The following is a 17,211-nucleotide window of genomic DNA, read 5'->3' on the forward strand; positions in this document are numbered from 1 at the left end:
AGGGTTCTCAAACTGGGGGTTGGGACCCCTCGGGGTCGCAAGGTTATTACATGGTGGGTTGTGAGCTATCAGGTTCCACCCCAAGCCCTGCTTTGCCTCCAGCATTTATAACGGTGTTAAATATATAAAAAAGTGTTTTTAATGTATAAGGGGAGTCACACTCAGAGGCTTACTGTGTGAAAGGGGTCACCAGTACAAAAGTCTGAGAACCCCAGCCATAGAGATACAGTAAGTATGAAATTCCCCTTAGTAGTCATTTGTTTGACATTAGGATATGGTCCATGGTCTTGGTCAGTTCTCCTGAGGAAGATGACACCAAACTCAAGGTCTCACTATACCCAAATTCTCTCAAATGCCAAGAGAATTCCATTTTAGTGCACGATCTGCTGATCAATGTGGTCACATGCATATGAACACAAATAACCCAGTCAAGCATCTGATGTCGCTTGGACCCCAAGTAACTCTTAATTCCCCACCATTTGAATCCTTGTAGGTGGATTTTTCCCACATCTCCTGGATTAAGAATACAAATACTGATCACCCTTTTGGGGTAGGAGGGGCAGGAGAAGATCCCCAGATATTTGTCCTAAACTTCCAGGAATGTCCTTGTGGTGTTACTCCTCAGCTGAAGTAGATCCTCTGTGATCCCCATTAAGTGCATACGCATTTCAGTAAGTTCCTTTGAGCATTTACCTCTTTAAGATGTATAGGTCTAAGGTCTTCAGCCTGTCTTTCTAGCTAAGACCTTCCATTCCTTAGGTTCTCTTTGAAAGTTTTTCAAAAGTTATAGCTCACAATAAAGGATAGGTTCCGAAAACTACATGGACAAAACTCTTTTCTGTACCTGAATGAACCAGGTAATCATAGGCCAGTCTCACATTGATCTCAGGGAAGATATAATAGAGCAGCTGATGTGAGTCTTCTTTAATAAGTATTAAAGAAGGGTAATTAATTAATGTCAATCAACATCGGTTCATGGAAAATAAATCCTGTCAAACAAACTTGATTTTTTTTTAATGAGATTACAAATTTGGTTGATAAAAATAATAGTGTTGTTGTAATATACTTAGATTTCTGTAAGGAATTTGATGTGGTACTGCATGACATTTTTATTAAAAATATAGAATGATATAAAAACTGGATAACTCATAAGTCTCAAAATGTAATTGTAAACAGCGAATCATAATTAACATTTTTAACGGTGAGGGTAATTAACCACTGGAACAATTTACCAAGGGCTATGGTGTGTTATCAAGATTGGTGTTTTTCTTTAAAAACAAAAAAAAAACAAAAAAACACAACCCTAGGAATTATTTTGGGGAAGTTCTGTGGCCAGTGTTATACAGGAGGTCAGACTAGATGATCACAATGTCCCTTGTGGCCTTGGAATCTACGAAGGTATAAAACCTGGCTTTTATGCATGGGCAATAACTAAAGTTACATGAGGGTCTGTGAAGCTGCTGTTCTGTGCTGGCCTCCTGTTCTCTCCTGTGCTTATTTCTTACCCTGGCCTGATAGTGCTCTCTCACTGACCTAGCTGAAGTGACCAGTACTTGGTATGTGATACTAAAAACACTAGACTGGAGGGTTTGACACCACATGAAAGGAGAGGAAATGTTCTCAGTGAATTGCTGGTGTATTCTCCAACTACACTAGCCCTCAGTGTGTACTGTGTGTAGGAAAGAGCATGTACAAGTACAGTCTTTTCAGTTGCATGTTTCTGATTGCCTTCAGGTTTTGTCTGTTTACAGATTGCATTGTATTCTGTTGGGGGAAGATGCATGTTTTCCTGTATTCAGTTTGAGGATGAAAGGATGTGTCGGGTAATGCACTTTCTTCACAAATACCATCTATTTAGGATCCTGGATCTTGCATTCACTATTTCTATACAGGCTGAACGCCTCAAGTGATAACATTTTTGACCCCTAAGGGCAACATTATAGGGTCAAGAGGCAAGCAGCCTTCACTTACTGTTAGTTCTGCACCACCCAGGATTCTAACCATTGCCCTTGGAACCTTCCAGTCCATTCCTCTTTGACCAGGGTCTGGTAAAGGAGTTTCTTGTAGGAGCTATCTCTCTCCAGCAACTTACTTGCTTAAGGTATCTTTTTTTGGTTTGCGCCCTCTCCCACTCCCCATGCCTTCCAAGCCTTTTTATTTCTAGACCCTTTGGCTTCTGGTCTGTCAGTTGCCTGGGAGCACTGATTCAGTCCACAAGGTTCCAGTCTCCAAAGACATTTGAAGAACCATGTCATGGGTCTATGGATGAACAACAAACCTTTTTCCTTCAGCATTTGGTCTATTTTCAAAGCCTCGTACTGCTACAAGCTTTTAGCTCTTTGTTTTGTATTTCTTTCAGCTGTTTTCTTTGCTCTTTCAGGATGTCACCTACTGCCTTGACCCCTTGGAAGGAAGCGATACCACTTAGCAGCTTCAGACAAAAATCTGTGCTGCAGAAGAACATCTATAATGCAGAGTACAATACAAGTGTCTGAATGGGGCATGCTGTACAGGGTATCATGGGGAATGTCTAGAGATGTTACTGTAAACACTCAAGTATCATGGGGAATGCCTCCAAGTCTTCCTCAAGGCAGTCCCCTGGGAGTTGTGCAAGTCCAACGCAAGTCCAGAATGTTTCAAAGGAGAAACCCCTGCAGCGTAAGCCTGAGCCACTTCTCTTGCTGATATGATGTTCATGAGACTAGACTGGAGGGTTGACAGCACACGCAAGTGGGGGGCAGATACTCCCAATAAATTGCTTGGTTATTCCCGAGCTATACTAGCTCTCTGTCTGTACTGTACTCTGTGTAGGAAAGACCATGCACAAGTACAATCTCTTCAGCTGCACATTTCTCAATAAAAACAATGAGGAGTCCTTGTGGCACTTTAGAGACTAACACATTTATTTGGGCATAAGCTTTCGTGAGCTAAAACCCACTTCATCAGATGCATTGAGGAGGTATAAATACACAGCATATGAAAAGATGGGAGTTGCCTTACCAAGTGAGGGGTCAGTGTTAACGAGCCAATTCAATTTAAGTTGGAAGTAGGCAATTCTCAACAGTTGACAAGGAGGAGTGGAAATCACTTTTGTAGTGTGAATGAGGCCAATGTAAACAGCTTATGCCCAAATAAATGTTAGTCTCTAAAGTGCCAAAAGGACTCCTCATTGTTTTTATTGAGAAATGTGCAGCTGAAGAGATTGTACTTGTGCATGGTCTTTCCTACACAATGAGGAGTCCTTTTGGCACTTTAGAGACTAACACATTTATTTGGGCATAAGCTGTTTACATTGGCCTCATTCACACTACAAAAGTGACTTCCACTCCTCCTTGTCAACTGTTGAGAATTACCTACTTCCAACTTAAATTGAATTGGCTCATTAGCACAGACCCCCCACTTGGTAAGGCAACTCCCATCTTTTCATATGCTGTGTATTTATACCTCCTCAATGCATCTGATGAAGTGGGTTTTAGCCCATGAAAGCTTATGCCCAAATAAATGTGTTAGTCTCTAAAGTGCCACAGGGACTCCTCGTTGTTTTTGGTGGTGCAGACTAACATGGCTACCACTCTGAAATATTCCCCAATGGAAGTTGCTTTCAGATTAGTCTACAGGACTCTGTCTGGGTGCCACTTTTATCAACACAGGCCCAACTTCCTGCTAGGCTCATTAAAATATTTCTGCCATGTGCTGAGTTTTTGACTCCCTCCAAGCCTTGGCACTTGCTGCAGATGGCACTGAGCTATGACTCAGCTGATGAGGCATTGCCTCCCCACTGTACTCCAAGGCACCACTGATGGAGTTAGGGGCTTCAGGTAGCTTATGTCAAGATATAGGGCATCAGTTTCCCTTTCTCAGCCACAGTCAGGAAGCGTAAGTGTTAGGGTTTGTCTGGGGACCTGGGCACGTCTCACCAGCACATCTCAAAGTCTGCCTTGAGGCGGCAGTGACACCTTGGTGCTTCCCTCTCACCCTCAGTTTGGAGTCTTGGAATCACTCGGTGTAGCCAGAGCACTTCGCAGCAATACTGACACCCTCCTTGAGTTGGCTCTTTGTGCCTCTTGCTTCATGGGTCTCAGCACATCCAATGTCTCTGCATCCCAAAGTATTGCTGATGTTCCAGGCTACCCCCTCATCTTGCTAACTCCAGGTGCTCATATGGAGGCAATGGAGCTGATTAGGACAATGAAGTGATTGAGGAGTCTGTGCAACTTCCTGATGCCAGGTACATTTCCATGGTGAAAGAGCAGCAGGATGGTGATTTTGTTTTAGAATCTGACTTGTCCAAGTTGCTAAAAAAGCTTGCAAAGTTGCCAGTCCAGGAATGTGCAGAAGCCACGATTGAGAGATGGATAGGCCAGAAGCCCAGTGCGCCTCTGTCACCAATTGAAGCAGCGTGGCAGACACCCCCCACTTCTTTCCCACCTCCGCACACACAACCACCTCTGCTGCCCTATCTTGGATGTCATAGAAAAAAAGTACATTCTCCTTCAGGACACTCCTGTCTGTCTCCTGCCCCCAGTGTCCCATGCAAGCTTTATACTTGGGATGAGGTTGGCCTGAGGAAAGACAAATGCAATGTAATGTGCCTCAGAACCTTGAGCTTCAGTACTGGGATTGCTTTGGATGAAGCACTTGTCATTTTGTAGCTGGAGCCCTTTGAGATCTGTTAGTCCACAACACATTTGCCCAAGAACAGGTCAAGCTTTGGAAAAAGATCTCTCTCCCGGCTGATTTTCTTCCCGAAGGTGAATGTTAGTGAGCAGAGGGCACGGTCCTGATGGAGCATCAGTTCCAGGTAGTCTCTGATGAAAATTATGCAGTGAATAATCTGTGTTATGGGTGGATATCTGTAGGTCTGTTCTAGCTCAAGGCTTCCAGATCTCGTCATCAGGTCCAAAAAAAAAAAAAAAAAAGAGATGAGAACCTACCCTGCATTGGAGAGAACCTCTTTTGGACTCAGAGACCTCTTACAGAAAGCAAAGCAGTCAAAAGCTCTGCATTCTTCTGGATCTGTCTCCTTTTGTGAGTCCCTTTCACAAGGGAGGGAAGGGGAAGCATCTGCTTTTTTTTTTTTTTTTTTTAATATAAAAAGCCTCTTTCACACTGACTGTACAGGGTGCTTGGTCTTAGCAGCAGCAGATGCCAGAGGATCTTAAGCTTTCATACCAAAAAAGCCAAAGGGTGTTTGAAGGATTCCTAAGCATATAATCAGCCAACACTTTATGCAGCTTTCCAGGACCATCTTGTTGGAGGCAGGGAGCCATTTTCAGCTGATGGGCCCTTGTTCATCTTGAAGATGTGGGTCTTGAGCACTGCTCAGAGGGAATACAAAATATTATGGCTGTCGATTAATCGCAGTTAACTCTCACAATTAACTCAAAAAAATTAATCATGATTAATCGCAGTGTTAAACAATAGAATACCAGTTGAAATTTATTAAATATTTTTGGATGTTTTTCTACATTTTCAAATATATTGATTTCTGTTACAACACAGAATACAAAGTATACAGTGCTCATTTTATAGTATTATTTTTATTACAAATATTTGCACTATAAAAATGATAAAAGAAATAGTAGTTTTCAATACACCTCATACAAGTACTGTAGTGCAATCTCTTTATCATGAAAGTATAATTTACAAATGTAGATTTATTTTTTATTTTTTTTGGTTACATAAATGCACTCAAAAAAACCCCCAACCCAACATAAAACTTTAGAGCAGGGGTGGGGAACCTTCGGCCTGCTGACTAATTTAATTCAGCCCATGGCAAGTCTCCGTGCCATGGGCCAGAAGCCCTGAGCCTCGTCCCCCTGCCCCCAAAAGCTCCCGGGCAGAGGGGTGATCAGGGAAGCTCTACGTGCTGCCCCAAGCGCCAGCTCCGCAGCTCTTATTGTCTGGGAACTGCGGCCAGTGGGAGCTGCGGGGGTGGTACCTGCAGGCACAGGCAGCACTCACCATGCAGAGCCCCCTGGCTGCCCCTCTGCCTTGGGGCTGGACTTGCCAGCCACTTCTGGGAGCAGCGCGGGACCAGGGCAGTCAGGGAGCATGCCTTAGCCCCCCCTGTGCTGCCGACAAGGAGCCACCTCAGTTAAGTGCCACCTGGCCAGAGCCCCCACCACTCACCCTCTCCTACACCCCAACCACACTCCCAGCCCCCACACCTCAACCCCCTCAGAATCATATAAGATTAGGGTTGGAAGAGACCTCAGGAGGTCATCTGGTCCAATTTCCTGCTCAAAGCAGGACCAACCCTAACTAAATCATCCCAGCCAGGGCTTTGTCAAGCCGGGCCTTAAAAACCTCTAAGGATGGAGATTCCACCCCCTCCCTGGGTAACCCATTCCAGTGCTTCACCACTCTCCTAGTGAAATAGTTTTTCCTAATATCCAACCTAGACCTCCCCCACTGCAACTTGAGACCATTGTTCCTTGTTCTGTCATCTGCCACCAGTGAGAAAAAGCCTAGCTCCATCCTCTTTGTAACTCCCCTTCAGGTAGTTGAATGCTGCTATCAAATCCCCCCTCATTCTTCTCTTCTGCAGACTAAGTAAGCCCAGTTTTCTTAGTCTCTCCTCATAAGTCATGTGCCCCAGCCCTCTAATCATTTTTGTTGCCCTCCACTGGACTCTCTCCAATTTGTCCACATCCTTTTTATAGTAGGGGGGCCTCCGCACCCGCACTCCAGGCCTGAGTCCCTTCCCACACCCAAACTCCCAGAGTCCACACCCCTACCTGCACCCTAACTGCCTGCCCCAGTTCGGAACCATGTCTCTCACTCTAACTCCCCCCCAGCCCTGAGCCCCCTCCTGCACCCCAAACTTCTCATCCCTGACCCCACCCCAGAGCCTGCACCTGCAGCCGGAACCTTCACCCCCTTCTTCACCCCAACCCAGAGCCTGCTCCCACACCCTGAACCCCTCATTTCTGGCCCCACCCTGGAACCTAGGGGAAGACCCGAGCCTCCGCCCTCTCCCTTCACCCCCCCATGGGGCTGGAGTCACGAGTGCTGGCTTACCCCACTGCGGGAGGAAGCCCCGAGCCTCTGCTCCTCCCCCCGCAGGGCTGTGTGTGGCCTGCAACTGATTTTTTTCTGTGGCCCTTGATAGAAAAAAGGTTCCCCCCGTCTGCTTCAGAGCCTACAAGTCCACTCAGTCCCACTTCTTACTCAGCCAATCGCTGAGTTTGTTTATATTTATGGGAGATACTGTTGCCTGCTACTTATTTATTATGTCACCTGAAAGTGAGAACAGGTGTTCACATGGCACTTTTGTAGCCAGTGTTGCAAGGTATTTACATGCCAGATATGCTAAACGTTTGTATGCCCCTTCATGTTTCGGCCACCATTCCAGAGGACATGCTTCCATGCTGATGATGCTCGTTAAAAAAATAATGCTTTAATTAAATTTGTGACTGAACTCCTTGGGGGAGAATTGTATGTCTCCTGTTCTGTTTTACCCGCATTCTGCCATATATTTCATGTTACAGTCTCGGATGATGACTCAGCACATGTTGTTCATTTTAAGAACACTTTCACAGCAGATTTGACAAAATGCAAAGAAGGTACCAATGCGAGATTTCTAAAAATAGCTACAGCGCTCGACCCAAGGTTTAAGAATCTGAAGTGCCGTCCAAAATCTGAGAGGGACAAAGCGTGGAGCATGCTTTCAGGAGTCTTAAAAGAGCAACATTCGGATGCGGAAACCATAGAACCCGAACCACCAAAAAAGAAAATCAACCTTCTGCTTGTGACACCTGACTCAGATGATGAAAACAAACATGCGTCAGTCTGCTCTGCTCTTGATCATTATCGAGCAGAACCCCTCATCAGCATGGACGCATGTCCTCTGGAATGGTGGTTGAAGCATGAAGGGACATACGAATCTTTAGCATATCTTGCAACTCTGGCTACAAAAGTACCGTGTGAATGCCTGTTCTCACTTTCAGGTGACAGTGTAAACAAGAAGCAGGCAGGTTTATCTTCTGCAAATTGTAACCAAACTTGTTTGTCTAAGCAGTTGGCTGACAAGTGGATTTGTAGGCTCCAAAGTTTTACATTGTTTTATTTTTGAATGCAGTTATTTTTTTGTACATAATTCTACATTTGTAAGTTGCACTTTCATGATAAAGAGATTGCACTATAGTACTTGTATTAGGTGAATTGAAAAATACAATTTCTTTACAGTGCAAATATCTGTAATAAAAAATAAATATAAAGTGAACACTGTACACTTTGTATTCTGTGTTGTAATTGAAATCAATGTATTTGAAAATGCAGAAAATGTCTAAAAATATTTAAATAAATGGTATTCTATTATTAACTGCATGATTAATTGTGATTAAATTTTTTAATCGCTTGATAGCCCTACAAAATATTTCAGAAAACCCCGTGATGGCTTCCCCCCGGGGTGGCACCTGGAACTGGGGTAGCACTGAGCTCTCTGGCGCACCGTCTTGGGTTCCCTGTCACTGTGCTGCTGTGCCAAGTTACAAAGCTCTCTAACCTGGCACTTTCACCAGCATTCACACAGGTAGGGATACACCCAGCTGCAGTCACATGCAGGTTCTCTAACCACCAGCCTCCCAGCCTAGGCCCCTGGAGCAGTAGGGGACCATCCTGCCCTGGTCAAATTTGGCCAGTATATGGGTTTAAACCCCGGTCAGCCTCTCCCGCAACGTGAAGAGGACTGTGCATGCTTGTGATAACCAAGCTGAGATTTTTCACAGACACCTTAGTCAAATGCACAGTGGTTTTGATTAAAACATAAAATAAGTTTATTAACTACAAAAGGATAGATTTTAAGTGATAGCAAACAGATCAAAGCAGATTACCTGGTAAATAAACAAAACTGCAAACTGAGCTTAACATACTAGATATGTAGGAGATGAATTAGCAGTGATAAACAGGCTGGCAGATTCTTAAGGCACAAGCTGCCTTGGCTTTGAAGCTTGGGTTTCCCAGGTTTTTATACATAGGCTAGAAATCCCTTATCCTGGGACTATCACTTCCTCCCGTTCAGTCTTTATTCCTAAGGTGTTTCCAGGTGTGTTGTTGTAGGGAGAGTGAGGTACCCATGTGATGTCATTTTTCCCCTTTTATATCTTCTTCCCACTTGCTGGAAAGCTGTTTTGCTGTGACCTGGGTCAAACAGTTCCCATTGTGTAGTACTATCGCTCAGAGGTTTTTATTGTACACAGTTCCTCGGGTAATCCTTGTGCTTGTGTGCATTTCCTCAATAAGCCATTCACATTGCTTGACCTTTTTACTGCTGTAACTGAAAGGCTGCTTGTGGGTGTTTTCAACCTCACAACATGTTTCAGTAACACGTACACAGCCAAACTTCATAACTTCAGATATGATGATAGCGCATACAATCCAACGAGATATTAATGAGTGGAGGGCACATGACACTTGAATGCAATTCACATCTCCTAATGCTCACTTAGGATCACAGGGGTCCACTGAGATGGTCCCATATAGAAACATATTATGGGTACTACAAATACAGGGTAAACACAAGACCCAGCATTTGTAGTGTGGTCTGAGCCATTTCCTGATGACTCTGACTTATCATTTCTGCCAGCCCGAGGTCTTGGATGCTGTTCTGGGGGAAGAAGGTTTGAGTTAAGTCTGGCAGAGCAACTCCGCATTTCAGCTGTGTGGCCGGAGCTGGCAGGGAGAGGAACTCCCTCCCCTGGCCCAGTTGAGCCCCCGCCAGTTGCCACGGCCTGCGAGGGCTGCCTCTTGCCCAGCCCCAAGATGCTGCGGCAAGAGAGGGCTGGGGGAAGTCCTCTCTCCCTGGGGCAGCCTGCACCCCAAACCTCTCATCCCTGGCCCCATCCCAGAGCCTTCACCTTCTGCACCAAATCCTCTGTCATAGATTCATAGATATTAAGGTCAGAAGGGACCATTAATGATCATCTAGTCTGACCTCCCACACAATGCAGGCCACAGAATCTCACCCACTCACTCCTGCAATAAACCTCTCACCTATGTCTGAGCTATTGAAGTCCTCAAATCATGGTTTAAAGACTTCAAGGTGCAGAGAATTCTCCAGCAAGTGACCCATACCCCATGCTGCAGAGGAAGGTGAAAAACCCTCTTCCAATCTGCCCTGGAGGAAAATTCCTTCCTGACCCCAAGTATGGCGATCAGCTGAACCCTGAGCATGTGGGCAAGATTCACCAGCCAGATACCCAGGAAAGAATTCTCTGTAGTAACTCAGATCCCACCCCATCTAACATCTCATCACAGGCCATCGGGCCTATTTATCATAGAATCATAGAATATCAGGGTAGGAAGGGACCTCAGGCGGTCATCTAGTCCTACCCCCTGCTCAAAGCAGGACCGATCCCCAACTAAATCATCCCAGCCAGGGCTTTGTCAAGCCTGACCTTAAAAACTTCTAAGGAAGGAGATTCCACCACCTCCTTAGATAACTCATTCCCGTGTTTCACCACCCTCCTAGTGAAAAAGTTTTTCCTAATATCCAACCTAAATCTCCCCCACTGCAACTTGAGACCATTATTCCTTGTCCTGTCATCTGCTACCACTGAGAACAGTCTAGAGCCATCCTCTTTGGAACCCCCTTTCAGGTAGTTGAAAGCAGCTATCAAATCCCCCCTCATTCTTCTCTTCCGCAGACTAAACGTCCCCAGTTCCCTCAGCCTCTCCTCATAAGTCATGTGTTCCAGTCCCCTAATCATTTTTGTTGCCCTCCGCTGGACTCTTTCCAATTTTTCCACATCCTTCTTGTAGTGTGGGGCCCAAAACTGGACACAGTACTCCAGATGAGGCCTCACCAATGTCGAATAGAGGGGAACGATCACGTTCCTCAATCTGCTGGCAATGCCCCTACTTATACATCCCAAAATGCCATTGGCCTTCTTGGCAACAAGGGCACACTGTTGACTCATATCCAACTTCTCGTCCACTGTCACCCCTAGGTCCTTTTCTGCAGAACTGCTGCCGAGCCATTCGGTGTCCTAGCCCTGAGCCCTCTCCTGCACCCTGAACCCCTCATCCCCAGCCCCACCCCAGAGCCCGTACCCCCAGCCAGAGCCTTCATCCCCCCGCAACCCTCTGCCCTAGCCCCGAGCCCCCTCCCACACGCCAATCCCCTCATCCCTGGCCCCACCCCAGAGCCCACACCCCCATCCAGAGCCCTCATCCAACCCTCTGCCCAGTCCTGAGTCCCCTCCCACACTCCAAACCCCTCGGCTCCACACGTCACCTCCATATTGGTGCACATAAAATTAATTCTGCACATGGACGTAAAAAATTAGAGAGAGCGCTGCCTTGAAGCTTTATAGCTGTGGGAGTGGGCTTTGTCTGGCAAGACATTCCTATTTGCCTCAAACCTGGAAAGGAATGAGAACATGATTGCAGACAATTCCATGTGTGAGTTGTCTTCATGATTGGCCTTTTGAGTGGGAGACATAGGTTCTGGAGGAAAATCTCTACTAAAGCTTTTTACATGGATGAACATTTTCCTGATGCTTGCATGTACATCCTGATGTTGCCTTCTCCATATGCTTGATGTTAAAATGTTCATGAGGTTCTACTGGGAGTAGACTAAAGCCCTTAGAAAGTCTACCCAATCTAATTCTAGTTTGCTGAGCAGTGCTGTTCCAAGAGGTCCATTTCCACACTGTCCCTCTTTTTCACGTAGGTGCTCAGATACCAAGTTGATGGGTGGCAATATAAGAACCTAAATAGATTTTAGATATGTCCTGGCTGGCTTGAAACTAGAAGGGCATATCATGACTCACTTGATACAAGTAAGGCTGCCCCCAGGACCTGTCTTGTTTAATCTTTCCATCTGAGATATATTGTCATCCTCTGATGCTACAGAACCTGTTACTTTGATTCAATATCCAGGGAGGAATTCATCTGTCTTGCAGAACCTGATCTTCTTCTAGTGCTTGCTCGTGTCCATTCCATTGTAGGTGTGTGTGTGCTCGCCACATGCACCGGTGCCAGAAGTTGTTCCCTCAGTGGTATCTGTAGAGGACTGGCTCTGTCACTGCATGTGTATGCACCAGGGTGCCACCAGCTCCCCTCACCCTCAGTTTCTTGTTACCTCCAGTGACAGTCTCCTTGCCTTGGAAAGCCTATTTTTCTCAACTGTACCCAGTTGCGAACTTTTTTGTATCTAGGTGTTTTTAAATGGTTAGTTTTATAGTTCCCTTAGAGTAGTTTTTGTGTAGTTTGTTAGTCCCAAACGGGACTTAGCCTAGGGATGGGATGCCCCGGTCCCCAGGTTTCAAACCTTGTGACTGTTGCAAGAAACCCACGCCAGTCAGTGATCCCCATGGAAGCTGCTTGAAGTGCTTAGGGGAAACCCACGTTAACGACAAGTGTTGTATTTGCAAGAGTTTCAGACCACAGACCAAGAAGGAGTGGGACATTCGTCTCCGAGCACTCCTTATGGAGTTGACCCTTACCCTGGCTTCAGAGCTGACCAGGTTGGACACTGCTCCTAGCCCTGCAGCTTCGGTCTGGAGTACGCCACTGACACCGGCCACAGACGGGCGCCAATCCCCATCCCCAGTACCGGCTAAAAAGCAAAGAAAGGCTGGGAGGGAAGGAGAGAACCGGAGCAGAGCAAAGACCCATGAGGGGCAGCTCTTCCCCTCCAGATGGAGGTCAGGCCCCGACTCCTGCTCAGCGGCAGAGCCCACTCCAGGACCCGCCCACCACCCAAGGGAGTGGCAGAGGCATTTAGCACCTAGTGGTGCTATCACGCCATGAAAGACAACCTGTCCTTGCTGGTGCTGCCCATGCTGGCTACGACTGTACCCTGTTCAAGGGATAAACCTGCCTTGGGACCCTTCCAATGGTTCCCATCAGTACAGGACTGCTCCTCACTGCAGAAGGTGCCCCATCAAAGCTTGCCTGAGCAATGGCACCAGCCTGTGGACATGGACCAGCTGGCCTGCCAGAGTTCCTGGCGTCGGTCCAGGGACTTCAGGCAACGTTCCTCAGGTTCAAGGTGGCGATCGTCAGTGGGCTGGCGCAGACCCATAGAGGCACAGCAATAGTCCTCAGAGCCCTAGTGCTGAGAGCACCCGATCTGCTCGCCCAGTGCATGACACTGCGCGGGGTGGAGACACTGGTCCCTGGAGCCATGCCACTGATCGCCAGACCCCCAGTATGGCTTACCGCGAGCACATTGACTGTCTTTGACTCATCAGTCAATTCACTCATGCTCCCGCTCCCAAAGCATAAGGTGTAGATCGTTGGGGTTCTGTTGCAGATCCTCTGGACGACGATGACACCGGTCACTGAGATCACGGTACCGTGAGTCATCACCCTCTTACAGATTCTCAGCAGAGGCTCGGCCAGGGCCAATGGGATCGGTGTAGACAGGCGGCCTCGGTGCCGGCCTGGTCCCCCAGACATGTATCCCCCTCCTTGGGCTCCGACAGCGAGGAGGAAATCCTGCCTGTGGGCCAGGGCCTACTATCAGGGGCATTGGCATTACCCGCTGGGCCACCATTGGCAGCATGGCCACAGGGACAGTAGCCTGCCCCCTGGCAGCTCTGGAAGCCCTGGGGATTTCCCCAACCTTCTCAGGGGCTGAGGTCAGCATCGGGGGCATCTGACAAACGGCAACAGTCTCCCGTCCCTGGACTCGGACATGGAGTCAGAGCGGGCTCCCCAGGTCCAGCCAGCCTCGCGTGAGGCTCTGACGACAGAGTCGGCAGATTTGGCAGACCCACACATACCTGCCACCTCATCGTGTTCACCCGATGCGGCGATAGTGAGATCTTGTCACCCAGTTCCCCAGGACGATGCTGAGGCTCACCAGGAGCTCTTAAAGAGGGTGCCTCCAACTTGGGGCTGGAAGCCATGGAGTTGGCAGAGTGCTTGGACTTTTTGTTCGACGTACTCAGTGCGGCAGCTCCAGCCAGGGTGGCATTGCCTGTGCACGAGGGGGTGGCAAAAATCATGAAGGCCCTGTGGCATACACCTTCCTCACTGTCATCCATCTCCAAGTGGGCAGAGCGGAAATACTACATTCCCAGCAAGGGGTATGAGTCTCTTTATACCCACCCTGCCCCAAGCTCACTGATTGTGTCGGCAGCCAATGAGCATGACAGACAGGGCCAACCAGGATCGATGCCCAAGAACAAGCCTTCACTTCAGAACCACCGTATACAGTATTCTACAAGGAGAAGGTCCAGCTGCAGCCCCATCCAGCTTTTCTGCCTAAGGTGGTGTCCCTTTTTCATGTCAACCAGGATATCTTCCTCCCGGTTTTCTGTCCAAAGCCGCACTCGACCAATGAGGAGAGGCAGCTGCACACTCTGGATGTCCGGCGCGCCCTGGCGTTCTACCTGGAGTACACCAAACCTTTCTGCAGGTTGACCCAGCCCTTTATCGCGACAGCTGGTAGGATGAAGGACCTTCCAATGTCCTCTCAGAGAATTTCAAATTGGATCACCACCTGCATCCGTACTTGTTATGAGTTGGCTCATGCTGTACCTCCACCAATAGTAAAGCTTCACTCAACTAGGGCTCAGTAGTTTTCGGTTGCCTTCCTGGTGCACGTCCCTGTCGAGGTCAACTGCAGGGCCGCAACATGGTCTGTGGTACACAAGTTCACAACGCATTATGCTATCACCCAGTAAGCCAGAGATGATGTTGGATTTGGCAGAGCTGTCTTGTAGTCGACACATCCATGAATTCCTATCTGCCTCTGGTGGTACTGCTTGGGAGTCACCTACAATGGAATGGACGTGAGCAAGCACTCAAAGAAGAAAAGACAGTTACCTTTTCGTAACTGGTGTTCTTTGAGATGTGTTGCCCATGTCCATTCCATGACCCACCCTCCTTCCCCACAGTTGGAGTTTCCGGCAAGGTGGAACAGAGGGTCAGGGGGAGCCGGTGGCACCCCTTACGGTGCATACGTGCACTACTCCAGAGGGTGCCGGAGCTGGTCCCCTACAAATACCACTGAGGGAAAACTTTGGCACTGGTGCATGTGGTGAGCACACATACAGAATGGACATGAGCAACACACCTTGAAGAACATCAGTTACGAAAAGGTAACTCTCTTTTTCTGAAGGAGAAGCCAAATTCACTTGTACCTTGAGTTTTGTTCATTTAGGGATGTCCTTTATTTGAGTTGAGATTTTTGATATTTTATTTGTTTGGATCATTTTGCTCACTATTGAAGGTTTAAACCTAGTTACATTTGTTATGTATAAAATAATACAGTCTGACCAGTTGTATATATGTACACATTCAAACCTGTCACTTGAAAAGAGCTAATTTCCTAAAGCTGAAAATTATTAGGAGCTGAATTGAATGGGAGGAAAAAGTTAAACATAAGTGTGAATGATGATTGGAAGTTGTTTAAGAGAACTTTTCCAGATGCCCCAGATCCTCACAATTCTGCAATCAATAAAGCAGGCTTTGTCAGTTTAAAAAAGAACTCCTGGTAAAGAAGTGAAGTGAAAGCAGTAATAAAAAACTTGAACAAAAATGAAAATCTAACAAATTGAAAGAGAGGGAAGCTGATAGTAGTGATTGTATATTAAGCCATGAAGTATAGACACCTTATAAGAGAAGCTAAATGTATTAATGAAAAATAATTAGTCAGTAGGATTAATGACACAAGGAAAAATGTTTTACAGTGTATCAGGAATGTAAGAAATTATAGCAGAGGTATCTATTAATAGACAGGGACAATAAAATTGTTAATGTTGCAGAAAAGATGCGTTAAATGTTTCTGTTCTGTATTTGGGACAAAGCTGGTTGACACATTCAATTTACAGCAATAATGAAATACTTTATATTCCCATATATGTTAAATGATTGTAGTACAATTAATGCCAGTTATCATGGTTTTATGGAAAACAAGTCTTGTCAAACAAAGTTGATCATGTTTTTTGACGAGATTAAAAGTCTAACACATTTCTTTTGTCAACATAACATACTTTGATAAGGCATTGTACTATATAACATTTGCTATACAAAAAGTAACACATTAAATGGATCAAAAACTGGCTAAATGATAGATCTTGAAAAGTAATTGGGTGGCTGCCCCATTTACAATGGGGGGATTTCTTAGTGGGGTCCCACAGAGATGTAATGATTGTGACCCAATTCTATTCAATATCTTTTTCAATGATCTGAAAGTAAATGTAAAATCATTGCTGGTAAAATTTGCAGATGACACCAAAAGTTAGTGGATGGTAAATAAGGATAGGTCAGTCATTCAGTGCTCTCTGGATTGCTTGGTAAATAAGGTTTACTTGTATATCAAGTTTTAATATCCTTAAATACAATGTCATACATCTAGGAACCAAGAATGTAGCTCAAGCTTATAAGATTGGGAACTGTGGAATTTGGAAAGGAGTAACTCAGAAAAGGATTTAGAGTCATAGTGGAAAACCAGGTCAAGATGAGCTCATAGTGCAATGTGTTGGCTACGCAGGGGAATGTTGAGTAGAAGTAGGAAAGCGGTATTACCTTGGTATACAGCATTGGTGAAACCATTGCTGGAACATACTGTCCTCTTCTGGTGTCCACACTTCAACAAGGATGTTGAGAAATTGGAAAGGGTTCAGAAAAGTGCTATACAAATGATTTGAGGTCTGGTAAATCCATCTTACAGTGAAAGACTTAAGAAGCTTAATTTGTTCATTTTAAGAAAAAGATTTAAGGGCTTCTCAATCATGGTCTTTAAATACATACATTGGGAGAAGATTTTTTATAGTAGATGGCTCTTTAAGCTGTCAGACAAAGTCACAACAGGATCCAAAGGGTGGAAGTTGAAGCTAGACAAATTCAGATTAGAAATGAGAATTTTTAAAAGTTAAGGTGATTAATCATTGCAACAGCTCATCTAAGGATGTGATGGATTCTTCATCATTTGAAGTCTTTAGATCATGATTGGTCTTTCTGAAAGAGATACTCTAGCTCAACCAGCAGTTATGGGCTTGTTGCAGAAGTTACCATTTGAAATTCTCTAGTCTGTGTTATGTAGGAGGTGAGACTAAATGATCATAATGATCCCTTCTGGCCTTAAAATCGACGAAGCTTGTTGTTTTAGAGAGACACTTTGTGTGACTTCCCTGCCCCCCCTTTTCTCCTTATTCAAATTGTTAGCCGTAGCGTAGTTCCTGCTGCCTGTTGTAGTTACGGGATGTTTTTTCTTTGGGAACATCCCCCAAGCTCTCTGTTCTCTAGGAG

General features: G+C 45.9%; 1 protein-coding gene across 1 annotated transcript in view; it reads left to right on the forward strand.

Moving 5' to 3' along the window:
• PHLPP2 (PH domain and leucine rich repeat protein phosphatase 2) overlaps window positions 1-17,211 on the forward strand; it is a 148,460-nt gene that overhangs the window by 18,603 nt on the left and 112,646 nt on the right. The gene's annotated exons all lie outside the window — the stretch shown is intronic.

This window comes from Lepidochelys olivacea (assembly GCF_965140295.1).
Source record: "Lepidochelys olivacea isolate rLepOli2 genome assembly, chromosome: 12".
Lineage (NCBI taxonomy): Eukaryota > Metazoa > Chordata > Testudines > Cheloniidae > Lepidochelys > Lepidochelys olivacea.